General features: G+C 36.6%; 1 protein-coding gene across 1 annotated transcript in view; it reads left to right on the top strand.

Annotated features, from left to right (window-relative positions):
• The window catches only part of T48 (FU domain-containing protein T48), a 50,006-nt gene that overhangs the window by 34,630 nt on the left and 1,698 nt on the right, over positions 1–13,678 (top strand). The gene's annotated exons all lie outside the window — the stretch shown is intronic.

Genomic DNA, 13,678 nt, shown 5'->3' with positions numbered 1-13,678 from the left:
TTAATATCATTAAAATGTTTTACCTGCGACCTGTAAATAGTTATACCCACTTTATGGTTACAGGGTAAAGGTAGCTGCTCAACATGCGTAGTTTTTATACATTATTTTTTAGTGCAGATTTTAGTTAGTCCCATAACCATTAGCATGAAATTTCACTTCTCGTTTCATTTCTAATTTGTTATTTCCCAAAAAAAGAAAAGAAAAACTGTTCATTTCGTTCGTCGCATTGTTAACTGAAAATTTTTTGGCTAATTGGGCGAGTCGAGTGGGCCTCATTATCAGGCCTGGACTTTCGCCGGCTGTCAACTAGCATTAGCCATGATGAAGGCCAGCGCTAACAGACAGTGCGGACATTAAACGCCTCTGAATAAATTCAAATTAATTGATAAACCACAAAACCCGTCCAACAAAATGAAATTATCGCCACGTTTTGCGGCAATCGGCGCAGTTCGGCATTTAGCCAAACAATTTGCAGGCCAAAACACATTGCAACCGTTTGTGGCAGGAGCGTGCTGGCCCGGGAGCAGAGGCAGGGGCTGTGTTTGCGCATGCGTCGCTGCATGCCACATTGCGCAAGTGCAGCCAGTGGGTTGGCCGGACAGACGGAGCCGGACCGGTCGGGTCCGGCTTGGTCTGGTCTGGTTCGGAGCGCGTGTGCAAAGCTGCGCAGATTTTGTCGCATTTTCTTTATTTTTGCCAGCCAGGTATTTGTTTTCATTGCTTGCCACCCCGCCGCCGCAGCCTCTCCCCACAGATTGCACCGTCAATGACTTCATTTGATGTAACCGCCGAGGCATTTGAACTTTTGGCCTTTCTGTGTGCTGTGCCCCCACACCCACTCGCTGCTGCGGCTGCATTTCGGGTCTGACATGTTTTTAAATGGTACGACATTTCGTCATGCTAATCAGTATAAAGTCAAGTCGCGTTGCCTAATTGGCTTAGACGGATTTTGTTGGCAACAGTGGGTTAAGCATAAGCTTGAAGCTATTACGAAACTTGAGACTCCGCCAGTGAATATATGTTATATGCTTAACGGAAATTTAGCTAGAAAACTTAAAAATATGACATGACTTAGTTTGATTTGTAATATAGAGAAAAATGTATATCCAAAGGTAGTTGGTCTAAAAAAAAGTTGGGATACACAAATCTTTGGTATTCCTGTTGTCTGTGGAAGGTTGCAAAGAAGATCTAGCTAATATTATGCTTATAATTAATTTAAAAAAAAAAGAAAACAGTACCTAGAGCCCAGTCTACACAGAACACCTGTTGAGTCCAGGTAATAACGTGAGCATTAGGCATAAATGAGAACTAAGAAAAATTATATGACCTTGAGTGCCAAGGTCAAGGTGAAGTCAAAGGCCAAACAAAAGTCAAACTAATAAAACGAAATAGTGTGAAAATAAGGCAAAATGATTTCGATAAGAGATAAGTTATTTGACCTTGAGTAATAAAAGGGAAATGTGAGCATCAAGGATAACAGAACTACAAAAAATTCTGGAAGCTCGAAAAATCGTTTATTAAATAATTGGCTAGAAAGTAACTTATGTAATATGTTAGTCTAAGGAATAATGTGACCTACCCTCCATGGTAATGAAATAAAGTAACATGGCTTTGATATATCTCTATATATAAAACTGTTTGTCCTGACTGACTGACTGACTGACTGATTGGTGATCAATGCACAGCCCAAACCGTAAGAGCTAGGAAGCTGAAATGTTCACTGTAGTTACCATGTGATGAAGGTGCACGTTAAGACGTGGTTTTGTGAAATTCCACCCGCAATTGTGGAAAAATCGTCAACAAAATTTTTTGTTTACCATCTGATTGTCCTCAAACTTGTTTTCAAAGATATTTGTTCCTTTTCATTTGAGGGCTGTTTCACACTTTTCGAAAAATCCATTCCTTCTTGGTGGAAATGGAGGTCAAATTCATTTCCACGGATCATTTTCGCAAAATTAAAGCTTCCTCGAGGGAAAGTGCGATTCAAAGATATTTTCGGTGAAGTTTTAGGGTAAGTTCGATTTGCTTCAAACTTAATTACAAAGCTCTACATAAGAACTTAATAATAAACGATTCGATGAAATTTTTTTGTTCACCCGTTCGACTTTATAATGGATGATAAATGCGGATGAATATATGAAGAGATATAAGTATATATATATACATATATGATGATGAAGTACATAGCTTACAGACAAATTAAAGATAAAGTACAAATTTAAAAAAAAAAATAGTAAAGGTAACAATTTTTTAAGGGACTAAAAATATCTGATGAATTTTAAATAATTTTTACCATGATTTTTACTCATATTTATATTTTAAAAAAATATTGAAAATTGATTAGAAATTTTTAGAACCTGAATGGAATATTCTTTTAAAAAATTTTAAATGCGAATGACAATAACTTTTTTGACCTTCACTTAAAAATATCTGTAATGTTACGTTTTGATAGCATTTGCTATTGAATACACTATTATATTTTATTTACAGACATTTGCGCAAATCGCATTAACTGAAGCTAATTGCCAATATTAATCATTCAAATGTACGCAGTTTAGATAGATTACAATAATTTTAGATTTTAGCTGCAATATGATCAAGGTTAATAGTCAACATTTTTTGTTTGTGTTTCCTGCTGTGCGAGTTTGTAAAAATGAATTGCGCCGCAGCGGAATAAACATAACAAAATTGTGTGCTCCTCGAATGTGGCAGCAATTAAATAAATGAAGTACACACCAAGAAATTAACTAAAAATATATTCTCTAAACAACCCCCGACTACAATTGCCATCTTGGGCTGAGTTCTTTGAGTGCTGTCATTCATGATATATGTTTTGATTATAGTTAAGATATCTCAGGCTGATTGAAAATTGCTGTAATTGCAATCAGGTCCAATGCCAAAGTCGTTGTCAATATCGCTTTTTACCTTCTTTGCATTGAATAATTTATTTATATAGGCACCGATATCTTGTATTATTATGCATACGTGTGCGGCCTAGCTACAAATTATGCAAATGACAGTGGGACGACGACGACGACGACGTCACGCGTTTGCCAAGTCAATTGGCAATTGCCAATTGTGACATTGTTTTTAACAATTTCCCCCAGCGTAATTTTCAATTTATTTACTTTGATACAGCACCCCGCCCAGCTCCTTCTCCCCCCTTCCACCCCGTTTGGTCTGCTTGGGCGGCGTGTGTGGGCCCCACTGTAACGACCACAGGGAACTGCGTGTACATGAAACAATTAAACTCAACATGCATTAATGTCAAGTTATTCGCGCTCTGTCCGGCAATTAGAGGCGAACTTGCAACAGGCAACGGACAACGGGCAACGCATGCGCATTCACTAGTAAATAAGCAAGGCAGTAAACTACAACAACAACAACAACATATAGAAACAAGTAAAAGTGATCTAGTCGAGGATGCCCGACTGGGAGTTACCCTATAGTGAGCGCCATGCTGCCAATGCAAACACGCTAGCCTCCTTCTCTACCGTCACATATACCCAAAAAACTCACGCCGCAAGCTGCGCACTTTATGCAGCGGTTGTGCTTTCTTTTCCCCTACTCCACACAAGGTATGGGAAATGCCTTTTTGAGGGGAATGGGGGTATCAGAAAAGTGAAATATTTGTAATCTATATGTACGACACGATAACCTAAAATCCAAGTTCGGTGTATCTAGTTTTATAATTCTTGAGTTATGCTCAAAACAACCATGTATCAAAATCGATATATATCGAGACTATAAAAATGGAAGGAGATATCGAAAAAAAGTGATAAACTGCTTATGATATACGAGAATATATGTTCGAATATACATATGTTCTGTAATTGAGAGCGTGTTAGAGATGCTTTCTTCTGACTGTTACACAAACTAGTATACCCTCACTTAATCATATTGAGTGGCTACAGGGTATAGAAACAACAACCAGCAACAGCTGACAGCTGCAGCTGTAAATTTGATTTTTATGGCCAGCAAACATGTTGCCAATTGGCAACAGCCCATTTCGCAGCCAACCAGCCAAACAAGTTGGCTCAATGAATTTCTGATATCTGTCACCACCAAATGCAACTGCAACTGAAAAAGCTCGACACAATTTTAGCGGCTTTGAGGTGTTAATTTGGACGAGTAGCCGAGTTTGTGCGAGCTGTTCATGTCGTCCGCAATTGCGGATGTAAGACGTAATTTAAATAAATACAACTTTTGGCAATACTATTATTATTATTATCATTAATTACAATAGTATTTATAAAATTACTCTTAATAATGTAGGCAGTAGGATATTAAGAAGTTAATGTAAATATGTTCAACCACATCAAGTTCTGTCTGTCTCTGAGTTGAATTTGGCTGAAGTCACTTGAATTACTCTTCCTGGTATTCAACCCCAAACTTCATTCTAGGATTCGCATGGACTTTAAACACATATAATATCTCGTCATATTCTCATAGAATATGTTTAGCTGTTTCTTTTTCCCATTTACAGAATCTCCAAATATTCAGGCACATATCGTTTTCTAGGCCAAATTACCTTGCTTTTAGATGTAGGATGGCAAAGAAATCTTTTAGTTTCCCTATAAATATAACACAGTTATACCAAAGCTTGTTTTATTTAGACATAGAGTCTCAACTACTCTGTCGAGCTGTACAGGACCTTGACAGGTGCTACCCAGAAGCTATCCGGGTCAGTCTTTTTTGCCTCGCATTTGTATACCTTTGTAGAGAATATTATAACATTATGTACATATGAACAAACTCGCCATTTATAAGTTGTAATATGCTCCTCATATATATGCCTACTCTTATCAACGTCGGACCACTATATCATATAGCTGCCATAGGAAAGATCGGTCGAAATGTAGGTTATTGTATGGAAAACTTTTTTGTTTATCAAGATATCTTGACCATACTCGTTATTTATTAGTTTCACTGTGCTCCTCGTGTATATGCAAAAGCTTATCAACATCGGACTGATGAAAGTAGGGTTCCTGTATGATAAAATACTATGTTTTCCAAGATACTTTTATCAGACTCAGCTTCACATTTCTCAAAAAGGAAATGTCTACAAGGGTATTAATTCTTCGGCGTGACTAAGATTTACTTACTTTCTCGTCTATTATTATTTCCAAATAAGATTCGTTAGTGGGTACAAGGTATTGCTGGTCGCGACGGAATCTAGGAAGGGACTCCGCTCACCTTACTGGGGACCAGAGCCGTTTTGCGGTATTGGACCAAGCCTTGTTACTCATTATATATGTGTAGAGAGTCGATGCATGCGGGGACACAATTCAGGCAACTAGGCAGAAAAAACGAACTTGAGCAAAAACGGTTTGGATCTTCAAATAATTATATAGCATATAGCATAGCATAATAGCATAATTCTTTAGCTGTTTATTATGTTATGTTTTGTTTACTTAAAATTTATTCAAATTCCATATGCGTACCCTTACATATGTATATTTGAAATTGAAAAAAAATGACAGACTGTCAAATTCGCAATAAAAAACGAAAGCGTTTCAAAATGTTCGCAAACATTTTAAAATGATGTCCAGCTGCATCTGCAAAACTTGCAAAAAGCTAAACTTCATTTTGTCAGCTGCATTTTAATTACTTTTTTTGTTTGCCTCCAAAAGAATCGCAGAACAACCAACGTAATAAACAAATAAAGTCAGCGAATTGATCGTATTGTTCATGTTGTTGTTGTGTCTGGCTTGTCCAGCAAGAAAATCGTGACAATAATGCCAAATCGAACGGATGTTTGAAAATCGACAAATTTAAAATGAATTTGGCCGCCGTTGGCTTCATCGCAGCCAGCCAGTCGCAGAATTAAGCAATTTATCAGAAAGGGAAACAAAAGCAAAGAGAACTTACCTTATAAATAATGCGGCTGACTACCCAAAATAATTTATAATAAATTGTCGCTTGACGTGTTCCCACTACCCCCTCCCTGTTAAACTTGACTCGTAAAACTTATTGGCAATTAAAAAAAAAAATGTGCTGGTTCAAGTTTTAGGATGTTGCGCACACCCCAACTTCTTGGCCGCCTCCCGTGATCTGTATGAATATTGCAATTTATGGAGGTCACGAACTGAAGCCAAGACTAAAGCATCGATGGGTGTGTTAAGAGACTGCAAACAATTTGTTCATGATACAATTTGTTCTCTTTTGCAAGAGGTCAGGCCCAAGTTTAACCCAAACTTCGATACGATCTTAAGAACTTTCTTGGTAGCAAACACACAGATTGATTAACGATTTTTGTATTTATTATTGTTGTTTAAATTATTATTATCTCTATAAATTTTCAGCTGCCGCAAAGCTTAGCAAAGTTCAGAAAGAAAAAAGGGAAGGAACTTACGGAATTCGCTTCTCTCTCTTCAGTTTTTGAGTACAAATTATCATTTAAAAAATTCGTTTGTTATATTAAAAATAAATAAGATGTTAAACATTTTTGAAATAACTAAACTAAAGTTGAAAATTAATTCATTAAAAGTAAAATAGAACAGGCTTATGGTTTATATATGTTTGTAAACATTCCGAACTCGCATCTACCTTCATATTGTTTTAATAGAATTTCGCTATTTGTGCTCAGGAGATCTGTTCGATGTCAAACCAAAGATTGATGTATATTATATCTCTTCACCCTTTTTGCAAAGTTCAGATATCAAAACGAGATATAAAAAAATCTGCAATATCTTTTATAATTTGCTTCTCTTTTCGTAATTCTACCAGTTTTAAACTCATTAAAAATTTGGTAGCAACGAAAAGTTAATGACTATTTAATACGTGGGGAACTTTCATAAATCGCTTCTCTCTTATTATTTTTAGCTTATTTAATTCTTATAATTTAAAGTGCTTCTCTTCTTCGTTTGGCATGCACTTATTCAGCTTTCTTCAGCATTGTGTACTTAACTGAAATTCTTGTAGCCCTTGTCACATGTCGCTTAAATGCTTATTAAAGGTCTTCACTCCGCTCGCTTCTCTCTGCTCGCCCCCTTATCTTGTCCTGCGCTGTGTTCTGTGCCTGTTTCGGTTGCCGCCCATTTGAATCGAAACTTGCTTTTGGCTTATTTAGTTGCATGAGGCTTGTTGCATGGGCTTGTTGCGCGTGTATTGCATTGCAGTTTGCTTAGGGCGCACTTAAGTACCGTTATTTTAATAAACGCCGCCTGGGCATGCACATAGCTTCTCCCTCCGCCTCAATGCCCCCTGCCCTTTTCAGCTCTTTTTTTTTAGGTTCAAGTTTGCATTGCTTTTCTTTCCGGACGACTTTCTTCTCAACTCAATTGAAACGCAGCTGGCGGCGACCGAGCACGTTGCGAGTTCAAAGCGTTTTGTGGTAAATTATGGAGCAGGCCGCCACTCGGTTTGGGGCATAATCACAAATTTGGCAACGCCCACGCGTTGTTAAGTTTTCGGCCTGCCCCGCGTTTAGTTCATAAACTAAGCGTTTTATTTCAAGCTTTTATATTTGTTTATTTGTGCGTCGTTCGTTTAGAACGTATTCGACCCAGACACGCAAATGTCAATGTTTAATTGACAACGCATGAGCCACGCCCTGTTTTTGAATAAGCAAAGCCAACTATAGACAGTGGCTGGGCTTTGTCTAGCGGCAGCTTCAGCTCCACATTTGTCGCTGATTCTCGATAAGCAATTTTCAATTTCAATGCGCGACGCTCTGACATGGAACGACCTTGAGCCGTGTGGAACCAGTTCAATTATCTTTTAAATAGTTAGAGATGGGCGCGTGTCGTGTTTTATAGCGTGCGACAAACACGACGTGTTCCTTAAGTTGATTTGGTCAGTATGGAATACAAATATAGCTTAGTGCTCGGTAGATGTTTTGTTCAACTACATCAGTATTCAGGCAAGTAAAAAACATTGATATATCTTAAATGTCTTGAAAGTAGACAGATAAGTTTAGCTATTTCGAACAAGTATCGTAATATGTGTATACTACAATGGTATCAATAAACATTTTTACAAGTTGTACACATTTGGAATATATTAAGAATTATAGTCATGTTTTTGAATATTCATATATTCTAATGAATATAACTAATATATAATTATATAATTATAATTATATATTATATATATATATATTAAATAAGAATAACTAATAAAATAAAATTAAAAAAAAAATAATTTTGATAATTTTGTGAAAATTCAAGTTTGAAGCGAAAGATAGCAAGTAACCAACAAGTAAAATTTATTCAATGTTCATATAAATACATATGTATATAGATAACTAAAATATATGTTATATGTGTTTGGAAAACTTTCCTCACGGGCCCATCTCTAATCAATACCGAATTACTCATTGCTCGACACTGGAAAAACAAAAACAAAAAACCGAATCCCCACATGAAATGCTTTTGTGTAGTCAGTTTTATGCCTGTTCCGTTTGACGCGTCATAAAATTAACGCTTTAAACGGCAATTTGTGATTTGAACGATAAACATTTTACAATATAATTGCCAGCTTGTTGTTGTTGTTATTGTTGTATATTTGTTGTCTTTGAGTGAAAGTATATCTGTGTCCAATATCTGTGCAACTGTCTGATTTTTTGACACGCCCAGCTAATACGCAATTCACATGTTGATGAGAGCTAATTCACATGCTCAGAGACCTTTCGCAGATGATCTGAGTCATCATTAAAGCGCGTAGAAAGAAAGTTTAAGCATTGATTCTTTGTTGTTGTTGTCATTATTTTGTATTTTGTTGGCTTGTTTTTGTCTTATCAACCAATTTGTTGTTGTTTCGCGCATTATCGAATCTTAATAAACAACAAATTTCCTTTAAATGTTTATCATTTAAGCCCCTAAGCGCTTATTTACCTAAACATTTAGCGAATGGCTCTGAAATAGGCGGGGCTTATTATTCAGCGTGCGGGGGCGTGGCGAATCCAGAATAAGGTGCAGTCTGCTGTTGATTGAGTCGTGATAGCAGCGCGTATTGATATTGTGCAAGAGTTTGAGAAATGCAAATGTAACGATTTAATAAGTAGTATAATTATGATGGAACAGAACTGCATTAAGTCACTGATTAACTAACAGGTACCCTGTAAATAGCTGCAATATTTTTCAACAGATGTGAATAGTTTCATAACTGAAGTTTTAATAGTTTTAATAAGAACCAACTTATCGACCTACGGTCCCTATGGCAGCTATATGATTTAGTGGTCCGATCCGGCCGATTCCGATATACATATGTACTGACTGAAACTGAAAAGCCGAACCTACGCAACGTTTCACGACGAGAGCTTTAAAACTGGGAGACAAGTTCGACATGTTTATATCATGAATTGAGATTGAGAATCTATATATACTTTCTGGGGTCGGAGATGAATCCCTCCTTTATATTACCCTCTACAATACCATACGAGGGAAAAATTATGATAGTCATATTATGGACAGTAGTCGCTCGCAAATAATAAAGCTTTAAAACTCTTCAAGATTTCTATTAGTTTTTTTTTGCACAAAAAATATATAGAACTAATATCTATATTTAAAATTGTTTGTCCTGACTGACTGACTGACTGACTGACTGACTGACTGATTGACTGACTGACTGACTGACTGACTGACTGACTGACTGACTGACTGATTGGTGATCAACGCACAGCCCAAACCGTAACAGCTAGGAAGCTGAAATTTTCACTATAGTTACCTTATGTGATGTAGGTGCACGTTAAGACGGGGTTTCGGGAATTTCCACCCGCAAGTATGTTTGTATGTAACTTTTTTGCTTACCATCCGATCAGCCTCAAACTTATTTTTAAAGATCTTCGTTCAAATTCATTTGAGGGGTGTTTCACGCTTTTATGAAAATCCATTCCTCCTTGGTGGAAATGGAGGTCAAAGATTTGGTGGGTGACGTTTCGCGCTCAAATTCATTTGCAGAGATCTATAAGAAAAATGATTTGAGACGTGTTTCACTCTTTTCGCAGAATTCAAGCTTCTTCGGGGGGAATGCGATTTAAAGATTTTTTGGGCGACGTTTGAGGTTGTGTCCGATTTGCTTCAAACTTATTTTCATGGCTCTACATAAGAACTTAATCTATAAGCTAAATCTATGAAATTTTTAAAATCATAATTTACACATGTTGAAAACCAGAAAATAATTCATATAAAAATTGTTGAAAAATTTTTGACTTCGTCTAATTATTGAAACAATAAATTAAATGTTTTTGCAATATCTTGTTTTTGAGTGACTACTGTAATCAGTGAATAGCCAGATGAAAATAAAATATGTTTATAAACTTGGTCGTATATTAATAAATATTGGAATAGAACGGAATGGAATCAATATTAATGGAATATATATGTATGTTACTGAACTCCTAAATGGCCAGACAGATTTTTTATTAATTTTGAAAGGGTTTAGATGCACAATTGGACCCGGTAGATGGCGCTGCAATCGGGTCAAAATTAATTCAGTCAGTTTTATTATATTTTTTATTATTATTATTATCTTTTTTTAATATTTGCCTTAAGTGTTGTCATTTTAACGGTTCAGAATAACTCATTCATACAGACAGAAGAAAATATAATGCTGGCTAGATCATATAAGACGTTCATGCTGATCCAGAATGTATATACCGTAGAATATCAGAAGTATCCCATATGTGTTATATAGATTGACACACCTTTGACTTATGCATATTCATTGTGTACAGGGAATATTTACTCGGAACACTTAATTCAAATATTGCTGCAATGATAATTGTTTGATCTGTGATTCAATCAATTGTTAAATTGAATCTCTATTGAGCTGCGATTCCCAGTTGGAGCATTGCTTATGCATTTATTCCAGTCAAGTGCACGGCAATCGACAAATTGTGCGACGAATGCGCTGATCGTGGCAAAGGAATCCTGCTGGCTTAATCGAGATATCATTTATATATACGTATATATATCAATGTAATCGACCGATGCTATAATTTCAATGCATTTACATGGGGCTGGAGCTGGAGCTGGAGGAGCTGCCAGGCAGACGGCATTGGAAAGCAATCTTCCATTTAATAACCAATTATCGTTGATCAACTGCACGCCCAAGAATCAGCCCACTGGGACAGAGCAGGTGGCAGGGCAGGGTTGGAACGGGACGGGACTGGCGAGACTGGGACTGCGCAATATCAATTACGAGTTACGATTCCGACTGATTATCCGCCAGCTCTTGCATGGGAATTGGCCATGGTCAAGGCAAACACACGGCAGTCGGCAAAAGGCAATTGGCAATCGGTTTGCTGCCGCTGCAGCTTCAGCTGCTGCTGCTGCAGTTGCTGCTCGGGGGTTGTGTCTGATTAGCGCTAAAACAAGTTAATGCCATTGATGATGCCTCTTCCCGATGCTCCGAATGGACGCCCAATGCATGACAATGGGGGCAGACAAGGTGCGTACGTGGTGCAATGACAAAGAGCCACAGACAGACGCTCAGACAGCAACCGCCAAGGCTCCGAATAAAATGAAAGGCAACGAAGAACGACTGCACAATACTCTGTTCACAGTGCATTGCTCTGCCATCAAATGTGACTAGAAAAAAATATAAGATTGTAAAAGGCGTGGTTTATGGCTTGCAGCATTGCCTTATCTTGGGCTTTATGTTGTGAACCAGCTTTTTCATTTGCACGAACAAAGGTTTATATGCGAACCAGGGCTGCAACCCAATAAAATGTAGTTCGTTTTACAATTCACACCAGATGCCTGCTTTTAAGATCATCCTGAAACGATCTTTAAACATGTTTGAACTCAGGCGTTGGCTCAAGCCTTGCTTTGTCATTTAACTTCCAAAAAACTTCTTAAGTTTTGAATATTTTATTTTTATTTATTTCATTTTTTGTTCAAATTTTAAATCCATTATACTAGTTTATTTTATTTTTAAAGTTTATTATTATATTAATTTTTTATATTTATTTATTTATTTATTTATATATATATATTTTTTACGAAATGAGTTAATTCTATATATTGAGGATACTAAAAACGTCGTACCCGAAATGCCAGAAAAAACGGTTGCAATATTTTTTTTTTTTAACAGCACACAGCAAATATTTTTAGTTTATTTTTGATTCATATTTAACCGCTTGCTTGGCAGCTAATCAGTTAGGTAATCAGAAAGTTCATTCAAACGAACTCTTCTTTATTATTGTGCCAGAGACTCTGAAACTGCAAGCTTAGGCAGTGACTCTGACTTTCAAACTGTGGCAGCGAATTTTGTAGGGGCGAGACGCCGTGCGACAACATTTTTGACGCTACCTTTAGAGCAAGCTTGAGTAGTCCACCAAAACGTAGGTATATTTCACAGTCACACAAATATTTTTACATTGTAGAAAAATTTAGTGACTTCGGCTATAGAAACTGTGGGATATATAGTTTTCAAGAATTACCCCAACAACCAGTAGGCGTGGCGGGAATACACGAGATTATAGTGTATGTTAAATGACTCCAGCTTTACGGACGGATGTTGCACAAAACCAATATACTATCAATCCTCCTTGTGAACACAGGGTATAGCAACCACTTGTGGCCCAAGATAAATGGGCCAGCTGCTGACAACAACGGACCTGCTTGGGAGTCGCATTGCGTTCGTTGTCTCTCGTTGCAGTTGTCAAAAAAGCTTTTGATGTTCGGCGACAACACTTTGGATTCGCCTCCTCGTTGCGGCTCATGTTGAACTTTCCCATTGGACGACGCGTTGCCTTCCTAGAATATGTAGCATAGTCTGTCCGTCTTTCTGTCCGTCTGTCTGTCTGTCTGGCTGACTGTCTGTCTCCAGTATCCGTCTCTGTCTCTGTTTGCTCAACACTTCTTATGTTAATATCTTGTTGTATTTTTAAAACCAAAAGTCAAACAATTTTTGTTGGCTTTACCTTGAATTTGAAAGCATACTAAGCAAATAGCCAGTGACAAAGCCCAGTTAAAGTGGAAAATCTCAAAGATATGCGTAGTTTATAATGCTGCGCAGCCTAACACTAGACTACAAGGCTTTTCAGTCTAAGGTATAGAACGTTTGGAATTTATAAAACTAAATGGAATAAATTATTAGGCGCAACTGAAGACTGGACAACAATTATTTTGTGAAATAAAACATAATAATTATTAACTTATTTCAGAAAATCGCCCTAAATATATTATTTATATATCATTTAAAAAATTGTTTTCTGTTTTTACATTTTTGAACTTTGTTTAAAAACAAAAACATTTTCTGAAAGTATGCTAAATATATTATGAGTGTAGAAACAATGTCCGATTGAAGTAGAAAAGTTAGCATAACACTAGTTAGATAGGAATTTGAGGTTTAAATAAGATTTTAAAGTTGTCATTTAGTTGTGTTTATAAATATTTAGACATCAAAGAGATATAGGAATAAATATATAATGGTTGTATGGTGTAAAAACCTGATATATAAAATGATATATGTGGTCTGTCCATGTGATATTCTACCTCGTCCGTACGAATCTAAATTTTCCCTAGATCAAATTTTTAAAGAATAGCTCGAACAAAGGACTTTTCATACTCTGAACTCATGAGTTTGGCTTGAGATTTGTTTTAAGCATATGCATCTAACATACATAATACATCAAATTTTGTTTGTAGACTCTTCACTTTAATTTGGATTTCCATAATGAATACCCCTCACTTTTGTGTCTGACTTTGGTTGCCTAGTATGATTCGAT

This window comes from Drosophila montana, unplaced genomic scaffold (assembly GCF_035044405.1).
Source record: "Drosophila montana isolate Dmon_TW-CO22-7 unplaced genomic scaffold, ASM3504440v1 contig_3848_1, whole genome shotgun sequence".
Lineage (NCBI taxonomy): Eukaryota > Metazoa > Arthropoda > Insecta > Diptera > Drosophilidae > Drosophila > Drosophila montana.
Note: the sequence above shows the minus strand (reverse complement) of the source record. Positions and strands in the feature narration are given on the sequence as shown.